Source organism: Aegilops tauschii, chromosome 3 (genome assembly GCF_002575655.3).
Source record: "Aegilops tauschii subsp. strangulata cultivar AL8/78 chromosome 3, Aet v6.0, whole genome shotgun sequence".
Taxonomy (NCBI): Eukaryota; Viridiplantae; Streptophyta; class Magnoliopsida; order Poales; family Poaceae; genus Aegilops; species Aegilops tauschii.
Genome location: NC_053037.3, coordinates 211,406,854 through 211,421,110, shown reverse-complemented (window position 1 = coordinate 211,421,110; position 14,257 = coordinate 211,406,854). Strand labels below are relative to the sequence as shown.

Genomic DNA, 14,257 nt, shown 5'->3' with positions numbered 1-14,257 from the left:
TTTATGGAAATAGATTTATTTGTTAAATTTTAAACTATTTTAACCATGTTTACACTAAATATCTGTAACAAGTCGTATTTGTAGCAAGATTTTTAGTCACCCCGCCACTTTTCCCTCATCTTCCCGCGCGTGTTCAGAAAATTGCCGGCCCGCAGCGCAATTAAAAGGCCCGATATTGTCTCTCTCTAAAAAAATACTAGGATCCTGATAAAATTTCTTATGTAGACCACCACCGTGCCATGGGTGGAGCCTAAACCTAATTCCCCGTCTCCCGATCTCCTCTCCACTCCCAGATCCCAGCCGCCACCCCCATCTTGCATCTTTGTCTCCTCCACGACAGTGAGCCGCTGCCGTTGTTTGCCAGCCCGCCGCCGCTAGCTCCCTGCCCCAGCAGCCCACCGCGTCGATTCGCTACTAACCCGGCCTTCATGCCGAGGCAACGCCGTCCGCCCGTCCCAAGGAGCTCCCAATCGTCCAACGCCTGAGCTACCCCCTATGGCATTCTTGGAGCCCATGTCCGCTGCCAAGGGCACCGGCTCTGGTGACACCGACACCACATCCACGGCCTCTTCTCCGGCGGCCTGTCTGCCTATCCGACATCCCGGAGCAAGAGGTGCCTGGACGGCTACCTGACTACGGACTCCCACGACCAGCAACGACTCTGACGGTGGCACCGCCGTGGAGCAGAAAAAGGACCCCCAAGCACGGACCTCCTTCCTCTCCAGACCGCAGCAGTGACTTGCCTTCTCTGCAGGTTATTCATGTGATGGCTTTACCTGTTGTAAATAGGTTTCTTGACTACTTTTTACTCTGGATGATTGCAGATTGCAATTATTTTCTATGTGATTTTAGGATAGTAATTGGATAATGTGTTCATGCAAATGTTGTATCACTTCGACTAGGGTATCTTACTGCTGAATTGTTTGGTGGATTGTTCAAACTAAGTCATTCAGTAGATTTGCTACAATGTAGGATCCCGTAAACTTCAGAGGTTTTGCAAAACTGGATCTGAGCACTATGGAGTCTGGAATTTGGCTTAGTATTTATGAGAGGGAGAGCGTTCAAGGTTTAATTTACCCCTTCACTATGTAGAGGGTTTGCTCATTCACCTTTGTCTACTATACATTAGCTATCATGGTCGACCTACATGTTCCCTTCTCTACAAAGTAAATACTAAAGTTGTTGCTATAATTTACAGTTATGTTTTCATAGCAGTTTGATATTTCTTTTGCTAGCAAGTCATTTTTCTCCATAACCTGTAAATATACTTTGTCGGCTCTGGTAAAATGATTCAACTGTGCTTCTGTAGTTAATTGTATTAAGTGCTTTATATTTCTATTAGTATGGACTGTATCCATAAAGAGCTTCAGGAGCTTGTTGCACTTGGTCACCGTGTGAGTTTCTTTTAACTTAATGGGGACAACTTATAATGTTTTACTCATTCCACCTCACTGTACTAGTGCGTGCCATTGTTCTGTACTTCATTATGGAAAGTTGCAATAACAAGTAATGTTGTTTGCAGCCATCTTCCACCACCTCCTAATCTAGAGGTGTCAGATGTGATTGTTGAGAAAGCTGCAGATCAGGCTCTTCAATGAATAAACAAGGTGATGGCTATTTCTCATGACACTTCCATCAAGAGAGATACAATAAATTTTATGTAGATATATCTCCTGCCCACCTATAACTTCTTTGTGCATGTTCTGGTTTCACACACGCACATGCACACGCTTCTCTCTATCTTATGTACATTCTATTTTTGTTTCATTGTCTGCTTGGTGCAGAAGGTTATATTGGCTCCGCGGGCAGTTTCATGTATTCGGATGCTCTTCAACTTTACGCTCATTTGCATCCTTGTAGTCTCATGGATTTCTATAATATTTGAATATGCAATGCTGATGGACAGGAAGAACAATGCTCGTCAGTCCGGTGAGATTTCTATCCATCTTTTGCATTACTATTTCTTGATTATGCAGTTTTGAACCAACATGTTTAGTTAATGCTTAAACCTGCATGTGTCTTCATTAAGTGGTTTCCTTATGTGCCACCAATTCTATAGCCCACTTATCTTCATGCATGTAACACATGCTATTCTTTCATGTCTAATAAAGCAAAACCTTAGCTGTTATTTAGGGAATTGCTATATGCTTTGTTAGTCAAACATCCTACATGCCCATACATTCAGTTGTACGTACTTGAGATGATTATCTGTAGGCAAAAAAAATAGTATGCTATAATTGTAATCAAAAGTTGCAAGTCTTATGGACAAATTGGATTTATTTTACCTTTGTTAGTTTTGTGTCATGCACTAATGTAGAGAAAGTGAACATTAAAAAAATGATTTTCGCTGAAGATCTAGATTTGCTCCAAAAAAGGTTAACATGTCAATCTTATTGTCATTTATCATCTATATTCATACACAATTGGCATCTTCCTTCTGTTCATGTAACTGAACATGTACATTCACTTTTGCAGATAATTTGGTGTTCACTCGCTTGTGGAGATTGGCATAGGAAACAAGTCTTTTTGGTTCAGCTCAAAACATTATGATTTTGGACTAGTTATCAACTACTCTTTATTCTTGCCGTGACTTGGCCATGTGATATGGTTGCAACTGATTCTATTGTTGTTTCTGTCCCATTAATGTAAATGTGACTTACAGTTCCTATGTTTTTTTTATCTATTTTGTGATTGAAATGCAATTAGTTAATTTTGTGAGCCTGAAATTTGAACTCGGCTATACAAATTCAACAGGAAAATATATATATTAAATCTACTGCTATAGAAACATGTGCGCTAACACTGTAATGGAAATCTAAATGTGCAATGAATACTTGGCTCGGCCAAACGTGCATCCACGTCACCTTTCCTTCTCCCTCTTAAAGTCCTTTCGTTTATTGCCATGTCATCGCCACAACATCATCAATTATGGGGAAAAAATCAATGAGTTGCAGAGGTACTAAAATGTGTTACAAATGGTGTTGCTAAAGTTAGAAAACTATGTTACTAGTAATGTTACCATGCCTAAATTTATGTTACTAGTGTGTTACTATAGTTATAAGAATGTGTTACCAGCTTACAAGTAACACATATGGTGCATGTTACAACAACAAACTTGTAACACAATTTTTAACGCATAGTAACAACTATTATGTGTGACAGCGGAATCTCTTAGTAACACGGCCTAACGTAACACTTCTCAAAATGTGTTACTCCACACCTTCGTAACACTTTTTTGGACCTGTAGTAACACAAGTGCGTGTTACAAAAGTTCCATCCTGTTGTAGTGACTTGTCACGGACGTGATGCCTATATACATGATCATACCTAGATATTCTAATAACTATGCTTAATTCTATCAATTGCTCGACAGTAATTTGTTTACCCACCGTAATACTTATGCTATCTTGAGAGAAGCCACTAGTGAAACCTAGGGCCCCCGGGTCTATTTTCCATCATATTAATCTCCCGTCAACAAACTATTTCTATTACCATTTATTTTGATTTCTTTACTTTTACTCTTTACCATAAAAATACCAAAAATATTATCTTATCATCTCTATCAGATCTCACTCTCGTAAGTGACCGTGAAGGGATTGACAACCCCTTTAACGCGTTGGTTGCGAGGTTCTTATTTGTTTGTGTAGGTGTGTGGGACTTGAGCGTGGTCTCCTACTGGATTGATACCTTGGTTCTCAAAAACTGAGGGAAATACTTACGCTACTTTACTACATCACCCTTTCCTCTTCAAGGGAAAATCAACGGAGTGCTCAAGAGGTAGCAAGAAGGATTTCTGGCGCTGTTGCCGGGAGGCTTACGCAAAGTCAAGTCCAGATTTGATTGCCCAACAACGAGCCATTTCTGGCACCGTTGCTGGGGAGTCTACGCACAAGTCAAGACATATCAAGTACCCATCACAAACTCTTATCCCTCGCATTACATTATTTGCCATTTGCAAAGAAAGAACCGCCAGGATGCGTGCTAAGAAAGAATGCTTTGTAAAAGCGTGTTCTTCAAATTTTTATGAGAATAAAGATGAAGATCCAAAAGTTATTGATGTGTCTCCTATTAAATCTTTGTTTTGCAATATGAATCTTGATAATGATGGGACTGGAGATGAGTCAACTTTAGTTAGAAGGCGTCCCAAAAATTCAAAGTTTTTAGATCTTGATGCAAAATTTGGTAAAAGTGGGATTGAAGATGTCAAAACTTTAGAGATCAATGAACCCAATATCTTGGATTTCAAGGAATTTAATTATGATAATTGCTCTTTGATAGATTGTATTTCCTTGTTGCAATCCATGCTAAATTCTCCTCATGCTTATAGTCAAAATAAAGCTTTTACTAAACATATCGTTGATGCTTTAATGCAATCTTATAAGAAAAACTTGAGTCGGAAGTTTCTATCCCTGGAAAACTTTATGATGAGTGGGAACTTACTATTAAATTAAAATTAAAGATCATGAATGCTATGCTTTGTGTGATTTGGGTGCTAGTGTTTCCACGATTCCAAAAACTTTGTGTGATTTACTAGGATTCCGTGATTTTGATGATTATTCTTTAAACTTGCACCTTGCGGATTCCACTATTAAGAAACGTATGGGAAGAATTAATGATATTCTTATTGTTGCAAATAGGAACTATGTGCCCGTAGATTTCATTGTTCTTGATATAGATTGCAATCCTTCAAGTCCTATTATTCTTGGTAGACCTTTCCTTAGAACGATTGGTGCAATCATTGATATGAAGGAAGAGAATATTAGATTCCAATTTCCGCTAAGGAAAGGCATGGAACACTTCCCTAGAGAGAAAATTAAATTGCCTTATGAATCTATTATGAGAGCAACTTATGGATTGCCTACCAAAGATGGCAATACCTAGATCTATCCTCGATTTTATGCCTAGCTAGGGGCATTAAACGATAGCGTTTGTTTGGAGGCAACCCAATTTTATTTTTAGTTTTTTGCTTTTTGGTTCTGCTTAGGAATAAATCTTTGATCTAGCCTCTGGTTAGATGTGTTTTTATGTCTTATTTAGTGTTTGTGCCAAGTTAAACCTATAGGATCTTCTTGGATGATAGTTATTTGATCTTGCTGAAAATTCCAGAAACTTTCTGTTCATGAAAACAATTGTTAAAAATCCCCAAAACGTGATAAAATACTGATTCCAATTGCAGCAGATCAATAAACAAATTATCTAGGTCGTCCTATTTTGGTAGATTTTTCTGAGTTCCATAAATTTGTGTTAGTTACAGATTACTACAGACTGTTCTGTTTTTGAGAGATTCTGTTTTTCGTGTGTTGTTTGCTTATTTTGATGAGTCTATGGCTAGTAAAATAGTTTATAAACCATAGAGAAGTTGGAAAACAGTAGGTTTAACACCAATATAAATAAAGAATGAGTTCAATACAGTACCTTGAAGTGGTGCTTTCTTTTCTTTCGCTAACAGAGCTCACGAGATTTTCTATTAAGTTTTGTGTTGTGAAGTTTTCAAGTTTTGGGTAGGGATTTGATGGATTATGGAACAAGGAGTGGCAAGAGCCTAAGCATGGGGATGCCCAAGGCACCCCAAGGTAAATCCAAGGACACCAAAAATCCAAAGCTTGGGGATGCCCCGGAAGGCATCCCCTCTTTCGTCTTCGTCCATCGGTAACTTTTCTTGGAGGTATATTTTTATTCACCACATGATATGTGTTTTGCTTGGAGCGTCTTGTATGATTTGAGTCTTTGTTTTTTAGTTTACCACAATCATCCTTGCTGTACACACCTTTTGAGAGAGACACACATGATTCGGAATTTGTTAGAATACTCAATGTGCTTCACTTATATCTTTTGAGCTATATAGTTTTTGCTCTAGTGCTTCACTTATATCTTTTAGAGCACGGCAGTGGTTTTGTTTTATAGAAACTTTTGTTCTCTCATGGTTCACTTATATTATTTTGAGAGTCCTACAAAACAGCATGGTAATTTTCTTAAATTGAGAAATTAGTCCTAATATGATAGGCATCTAAGATTAGTAAAAACTTTCTTGTAAGTGCGTTGAATACTAAGAGAAGTTTGATGCTTGATAATTGTTTTGAGATATGAGGATGGTGATATTAGAGTTATGCTAGTTGAGTAGTTGTGAATTTGAGAAATACTTGTGTTAAAGTTTGTGATTCCCGTAGCATGCACGTATGGTGAACCGTTATGTGATGAAGTCGGAGCATGATTTATTTATTGATTGTCTTCCTTATGAGTGGCTGTCGGGGATGAGCGATGGTCTTTTCCTACCAATCTATCCCCCTAGGAGCATGCGTGTAGTACTTTGTTTCGATAACTAATAGATTTTTGCAACAAGTATATGAGTTCTTTATGACTAATGTTGAGTCCATGGATTATACGCACTCTCACCCTTCCACCATTGCTAGCCTCTCTAATACCGCGCACCTTTCGCCGGTATCATACACCCACCATTACCTTCCTCAAAACAGCCACCATACCTACCTATTATGGCATTTCCATAGCCATTCCGAGATATATTGCCATGCAACTTACCATCGTTCTGTTTACTATGACACGCTTCATCATTGTCATATTGCTTTGCATGATCATGTAGTTGACATCGTATTTGTGGCAAAGCCACCCTTCATAATTATTTCATGCATGTCACTCTTGATTCATCGCATATCCCGGTACTCCGCCGGAGGCATTCACATAGAGTCATATTTTTGTTCTAAGCATTGAGTTGTAATTCTTGAGTTGTAAGTAAATAAAAGTGTGATGATCATCATTATTAGAGCATTGTCCCAGTGAGGAAAGGATGATGGAGACTATGATTCCCCCACAAGTCGGGATGAGACTCCGGACGAAAAAGAAAAAAAAAGAAAAAAAAGAGGCCAAAAAAAGAGAAAAGGCCCAAATAAAAAAATGAGAGAAAAAGAGAAAAGGGACAATGTTACTATCCTTTTACCACACTTGTGCTTCAAAGTAGAACCATGATCTTCATGATAGAGAGTCTCCTATGTTGTCACTTTCATATACTAGTGGGAATTTTACATTATAGAACATGGCTTGTATATTCCAATGATGGGCTTCCTCAAAATGCCCTAGGTCTTCGTGAGCAAGCAAGTTGGATGCACACCCACCTAGTTTCTTTTGTTGAGATTTCATACACCTATAGCTCTAGTGCATCCGTTGCATGGCAATCCCTACTAACTCACATTGATATCTATTGGTGGGCATCTCCATAGCCCATTGATACGCCTAGTTGATGTGAGACTATCTTCTCTTTTTTTGTCTTCTCCACAACCACCATTACCTTCTTTCATACATGTCACTCTAGATGCAGTTTTTTGTCACGTGAGTTTTCAAAGTAATAAGTTTCGTCGTCACGCCTCCTTGCACATGCCCGCAAGTAGTCTCTAGCGCGTTCTCCCCTGATATCACCAATGCCGGTTTCCCACTCGCAACTACTGCTTCTTTGTCCTCCTAGTCCCATATCGGTTTCATGCCGTAGTATCCTGCCACACGCATACAGTGGGTGTGTGTGTTCCTCTTTCGAAGTTCTGATTGCTTGGCACTCTTCTCATTAAACTCTATAGCTGCCCTGACCCTTATGAATTCTACCCAGTCTGCCTTTGTAATTTGGGGGTATGCAGGGATGGGTCCTTGCCATCACTCAAGTACTTCTTGTACAACACGTGCTTCTAGTTTCTCCAAGCATCACTGGCCTTCTTCAATGCAGCGTGTTCCACCTGCATTCTCCACTGCTCTGGAATATTGAAGTGATCCATGATCTCCCAGCCTATCCTTTGTCGTGTTTCTATGTCAGCCTTCCGAAACCCCGGCAGATTAATGTTGAGCCTTGCCCTACCAACAAATCCACACACACTCTTGAACCTCGTGCATGCTTTATCTGGTTTAGTTGGAGCCCAAGACTTTAAATCGTTGACGGTTACTTCATATACACCTTTAGGCCGGTGTGTGGGCTTCCTTGGAGCGTTCCTCAGTGTCCTGACCGGAAGGGTAATTGCTGCAGCGCTATCCCGTTCTAGATTACTTGATCCCTGACCATCTACTGGAGACCTAGGGTTGTCAGACACAGATGAGGATACATCGCCTGAAGCATCAGTCTTGTCGCTGCTACTCGGCATCTACAAAGAACACATCCGAACCTCAGGAAAGGAGGATAAGCACAAAGCTAACAACTTGGTAGCAAGCTGTCTAAACATGTCATGCAATAATTTTGAAAATGTGCAGCTAATTTGTTAACTTTGTGTGACTTGGGCACCCACGATTTGTAAATCGACAATAACTAATTGGAACAAACATAGCTTATATGTACTAGTTAGGAAGGTAGATAATGAACATATATACATAGCCAATTTGGGAACATGCCAAACGGAATAGGAAGAGGGATTGCGAGGAATTATGCCTCACCGTGATGGAGAGCAGTAACTAACAATTTTTTGTGTAGACCCTACAGGACCACGGGAGAGGCGAGGGTAACAGGATAGGCATAAAAGCTAGTGTTATGGCTTAATTCCCATGTACATGGGGGAACTGGGATCAGTACACGCGATAATTCTAAATTGAACCAATTAAGTTGCAGAATAGGCATAAAAACTAGTGTTACGGCTTAATTCCCATGTACATGGGGGAACTAGGATCATTAGGTTGACCTTGAATGAACTTAGGTTTTTTGATGATTTTCCGCTTCTCCGTTTGGATGGTGCATGATCCCTTGGCTGGCAACTCAGCAAATTCATCGAACTCATCCTCATCAACAACATCCTCGACGTCCAGTACCCTCCTCTTCCCCATGCATCACTACATGGCAGTTCTTATACAAGGGTTATGTCGCATAGAAAATCTGGGTTGCATCTCTGGCAAGAATGAATGGGTCCGTGTGATATGCCATCGTTGTCTTGTTAACACATGTCTTCCTGTAATCATCAACCTTTACCTGACTAAGAGGGATCCATGTGCACCTGAATAATGGCACGTTAACTTTCACATAGTTAAGCTGCCAAATCTCTTTGATGATTCCATAGCTTCATCCATAGTCATGCATTCTACTAGAATAGAGCTGTTCTGATATGAGGTCTTCTCATCACATTCCTCAGTGTAGAACCTATAGCCATTTATGTCATACGCTTGGTACATCAACACCGTAGGTGATGGCTTTTGTGCCAACCACGTAGCAATGTCATCCATGGATCCGTGTGCCAACAGATCCTTCAGCCATCTGGCGTAGTGCTTATTGTGCTCCTTCATCTCGACATCTAATGGATGCACCATTGGTAAGAAGCTTTGGCGTATCTCCTCCAAGTGTTCCTCAGCATAAGCGTTGAGAACTGGGCTGTTAAGCAGTACCGTCAATTGGGCTTTGTCGGCCAAATCTCTACACGCAGCCTCTTGCATGCCAGCAAGGACCGGCTTACCTTCCAGCCTTCCCTCATGGCGAGAGAGGGGCAAACCTATAGATCTTTGTTTCATGTATTCGGTCCAAAGCTCAACCACCTCATCCACGTTACAACCTTGTAGGATGCTTGCCTCTGGATGGCTTCGGTTCTGACAATAAAGCTTTAATATTCCCATGAACTGCTCGAAGGGATACATGTTCGAAGAAAAACATGACCACAATACTTTATATGGTCGACAAGGTGCACAGTGAGATGGACCATGACATCAAAGAATGACGGTGGGAAAAACATCTCTAGGCTAGACAATATTCTTGCAATATCCGGTTGCATATAATCCAGCTCTTCAGGATCTACCACTTTTTGCAATAGTTTGTTGAAGAAATCACATAGCTCAATGAGTGTGTTTCTTATATCTGTGTCCATCAGATTCCTGATGGCCGCCGGGGGGATTTGTGTCAACATTACATGGCAATCATGTGACTTCATGTGTGCCAACTTGATTTTACCTGAGCTCACATCCACGAGACTTCTGATGTTTGCTGAGTAGGAAGAGGGTGTCTTAACTGACAACAAATAGTTGAAAAATTCTTTTGCCTCTTTTGTACTGAAATTGTAACTCTACTAAGCATGGAGGAATTTGTTACCATCTTGTGCTTCACTCTTGTGTTTTGATTGATCACCAAGCATATCGAGTCGTGCACCATCACCATCCTTTGTTTTACCTTTAGTCTTGAGCTGAGTACCAAGGAATCTTTCACATACTTTCTTCTCTACGTGCATGACATCGATGCAGTGACGTAGAATCTCTGAGTAAGATAATTCCCAGAACACTGATTTCTTCTTAAACACTTGATCCCTGGGTATTTGTTTCATCGTCAAAGCGTGGTTCTTGCCAAGCAAAACATTAATTTTTTTAGTCATGTTTTGTACCAACTCCCCAGCATAAGGTCTTGATCCCAAATCTACCTCTGCCATACCATCAAATTCAGTTTCATCTTTCAGAATGGGTGATCTTTCCGTAAGAACCTATGATGACGCATATACACAGTTTTGTGCGAGTTGGGAAGAAATCTACTCGCTGTCCTATCCATGCATGTGACACACCCTACATCTCCCCTTGTTTTCTGCCCCGATGTGTTGCCTAATGCTGGCATATCTTGAATGGTGTGCAGCAGCATCGCATGCAGATTAAAAAACTTCTTTTTGTAAGCATCATAACATTTTACAGCAGGCTTTTGTACACACAATTTCAGTAGTTCTTCAACTAGTAGCTGAAAGTAAATGTCGATGTCATTTCCAGGTTGCTTCGGACCTTGGATAATCATTTACATCATGATGTATTTTTTCTTCATACAGAACCAATGAGCAAGGTTATATATGCACAGAAGCACCGGCCATGTGCTGTGTTTGGTGCTCATATCGCCAAAAGGATTCATCCTGTCAGTACACTCCCCGAGCCTTATACTTCTAGGATCCTTGGCAAAGTCTTCAAACTTGTTGTCGATTCATTCCCACTAAGCCCCATCTTTCAGATGCCTCATATATTTATCCGCATTTCCCTCATCTTGATGCCACTGCAACCTCTTTGCCTCTCTAGGGTTTGCAAACAAATGCCTCAACCTTGGATTTAAAGGCAAGTACCAAACAACCTTGAATGGGATTCCTTTCTTGATCTCATCATCCAATTTGTACTTGTCCTTTGGTCTCCCGCCCTTGTATCGTGCATGCTTGCATGTGGGATATGCACGCAAATCTTTGTACACACCACGGTACAATATACAATCCTTCACACAAGCATGTATCTTCTGTATTTCAAGTTCCAATGGGCAAACAATTTTCTTCACTTCATTCGTGCTTTTGGGGAACACATTATCTTCTAGAAGAATTTCTTTGAAAAGACCTAACAACTCTGTGAAGCCCTTGTTTGATAGAACATTTGCTGCTTTAAATCTAAGAAGCGCCAGTGTGGCACTCAACTTGGAATATTTCTTTTTCCAACCTCGATACAAATCTTTCTTGGAGTCCGCATCAATGGATGGCAGATCCTTGTACCCAACCATATATTTTTTTGGGCCCCAGAAATGAGCAATCATAGCAGCAAAATATGGCATATCAAGGTCGTCGTCGTCATCATTTGCGTTGTCGCCTTGGTTTTCCAGTGGGTTTTTTGGCTTTCTGGTGTTCCATTGGTAGATTGACGCCTCAACCCCGATGTTAGATTCAACATCCATGTGACTCTAATCGGGGTTGGGCATGTCACAGCCTTGGGTATGTTCATCCATGACCGGCTCTTCACCATTTCTGGTCCAACGTGTATATCCATCCATGAATCACCGAGTGACTAAGTGGAACTTGACAATTGTAACTTCATGTGATTCTGTATTGGCACAACGACTACATGGACACATGATGTAATCCTCATTACTAATTCTCTTCTTTGTACTTCCAGCCAAATTGTTGAACTCCGTCATGCCACTAATATAATCCGAGTTTCTCCGAGCCTTCATCCATTTGGATCGTTCCATCTGCACCACACGAGGGGTAATTAGAAACAAAACAACAACATTAATGCATGGATTAACTGATGCCCAACGATGCGTTTATAAATCACAAGATTTTTATTTTCATAATTACTGAGGGCGCTCCATATTGTTATCCAAGCGTGCGATGGCAAAAATTAATGGCCAGTCAATTTACCTTAATTAAGCACTACCCTTATGAATTGAATACCTTAATTAAGCCTGTAATGCCCACGATGCGACTATATCTCCCACGTGTCGAGGCACGACTTGGAGGCATAACCGCATGGTGGTTTTGTCACAAGAAGGGTCATCTTCACACAATCCCATGTAGTGAACAAGAATGGGATAAAGAGTTGGCTTACAATCGCCACTTCACACAATACATAAATTAAACATAAATCATTCAGAGTACAATCAAGGTCCGACTACGGAACCAAAACAAAAGAAGACAACACCAAATGCTAGATCCCTAATTGTCCCAACTGGGCACCACTACTGATCATCAGGAAACGAAACATAGTAACGACCAAGGTCCTTGTCGAACTCCCACTTGAGCTCGGTTGCGTCACCTGCACTGGTATCCTCGGCACCTGCAACTGTTTTGGTAGAATCTGTGAGTCACGAGGACTCAGCAATCTCACGCCCGCAAGATCAAGACTATTTAAGCTTATGGGTAGGAAAGGGGTAATGAGGTGGAGCTGCAGCAAGCACTAAGCAAATATGGTGGCCAACATACACAAATAAGAGCAAGAAGAGAAGCAACGCAACGGTCGAGAAGCTAGAAGTGATTAAGAAGTGATCCTGAAACTACTTACGTTCAAACATAACCCGAAATGTGTTCACTTCCCGGACTCCGCCGAAAAGAGACCATCACGGCTACACACGCGGTTGATGTATTTTAATTAAGTCAAGTGTCAAGTTCTCTACAACCGGACATTAACAAATTCCCATCTGCCACATAACCGCGGGCACGGCTCTCGAAAGTTTATACCCTGCAGGGGTGTCCCAACTTAGCCCATCATAAGCTCTCACGGTCAACGAAGGATATTCCTTCTCCCGGGAAGACCCAATCAGTCTCGGAATCCCGGTTACAAGATATTTCGACAATGGTAAAACAAGACCAGCAAAGCCGCCCGACTGTGCCGACAAATCCCGATAGGAGCTGCACATATCTCGTTCTCAGGGCACACCGGATTGTCCAAACTTCCGGTAGGCGAGCCCAGAGTTGCCCCTGGTGGCCACCGGCAGTTGACAGGTTGTACCAACACTCACGACGAGCGCTGCCCCGGGGGGTAAAATAAGATGACCCTTGGGCTCGCGAAAACCCAAGGGAAAGGCTTAGGTAGGCAAATGTAAAACCAAGGTTGGGCCTTGCTGGAGGAGTTTTATTCAAAGAGAACTATCAAGGGGGTCCCATAAATCCCCAACCGCGCAAGGGACGCAAAATCAAGGAACATAACACCGGTATGACGGAAACTAGGGCGGCAAGAGTGGAACAAAACACCAGGCATAACGCCGAGCCTTCCACCCTTTACCAAGTATATAGATGCATTAATTAAATAAGAGATATTGTGATATCCCAAAATATCCATGTTTCAACATGGAACCAACTTCATCTTCACCTGCAACTAGCAATGCTATAAGAAGGGCTAAGCAAAAGCGGTAACTTAGCCAAACAACGGTTTGCTAGGAAAGGATGGTTAGAGGCTTGACATGGCTATATGGGAGGCATGATAAACAAGTGGTAGGCAGCGTGACATAGCAATAGAGCGAACAACTAGCAAGCAAAGATAGAAGTGATTTCGAAGGTATGGTCATCTTGCCTGAAATCCTGCAAGGAAGAAGAACGAGTCCGTGAAGAAGACAAACGGACGTAGTCGAACGAATCCTCACAACTCCGGAATGAAGCCGAAGCTAACGAGAGAAGCAAACCGGAAAGAAGCAAACAACATGGTAAACAACCAACACATAAGCATGGCATGATGCGCAATCAAGTATGATGCATGTCCAATTTAATGAGTCATGACATGGCAAAGTGCAACAAACAATACTACAGATTAAGTGGAGTTCAATATGCAACGAGTTGCATGTTGAAGAAACACCACATTTGAGTTATTTAGTTCGCTCTCATTAAGGTACACAACAATATTAAATGTTGTTAAACATGGCAAGAGGTGAAGCATAATAAAACTACACATCTAGGCAAGTTTAAATGAGGCAGGAACAACAAACAACAATTTCGGAAAATCCTCATGTCCATAGTTTAGATTTGGTACTGTTCTGTCCTAAAGCATATTTTAGTGTTGTTAAACATGCAAAGTAATGCTA

At 41.1% G+C, this 14,257-nt stretch overlaps 1 long non-coding RNA gene across 4 annotated transcripts; it reads left to right on the top strand.

The window, feature by feature from the left end:
* Nucleotides 1–204: 204 nt before the first annotated feature.
* Nucleotides 205–2,726, top strand: LOC109786933 (uncharacterized). Of its 4 annotated transcripts, none has more exons than XR_005772688.3 (4): nucleotides 205–754; nucleotides 973–1,066; nucleotides 1,523–1,929; nucleotides 2,476–2,726. It is a non-coding gene; the product is annotated as an uncharacterized lncRNA (long non-coding RNA). The 4 variants fall into 4 exon arrangements; XR_005772690.3 differs by lacking the exon at nucleotides 973–1,066 and having other exon boundaries at nucleotides 217–754; nucleotides 1,523–1,607; nucleotides 1,785–1,929; XR_005772689.3 differs by lacking the exon at nucleotides 973–1,066 and having other exon boundaries at nucleotides 208–763.
* Nucleotides 2,727–14,257: the final 11,531 nt, after the last annotated feature.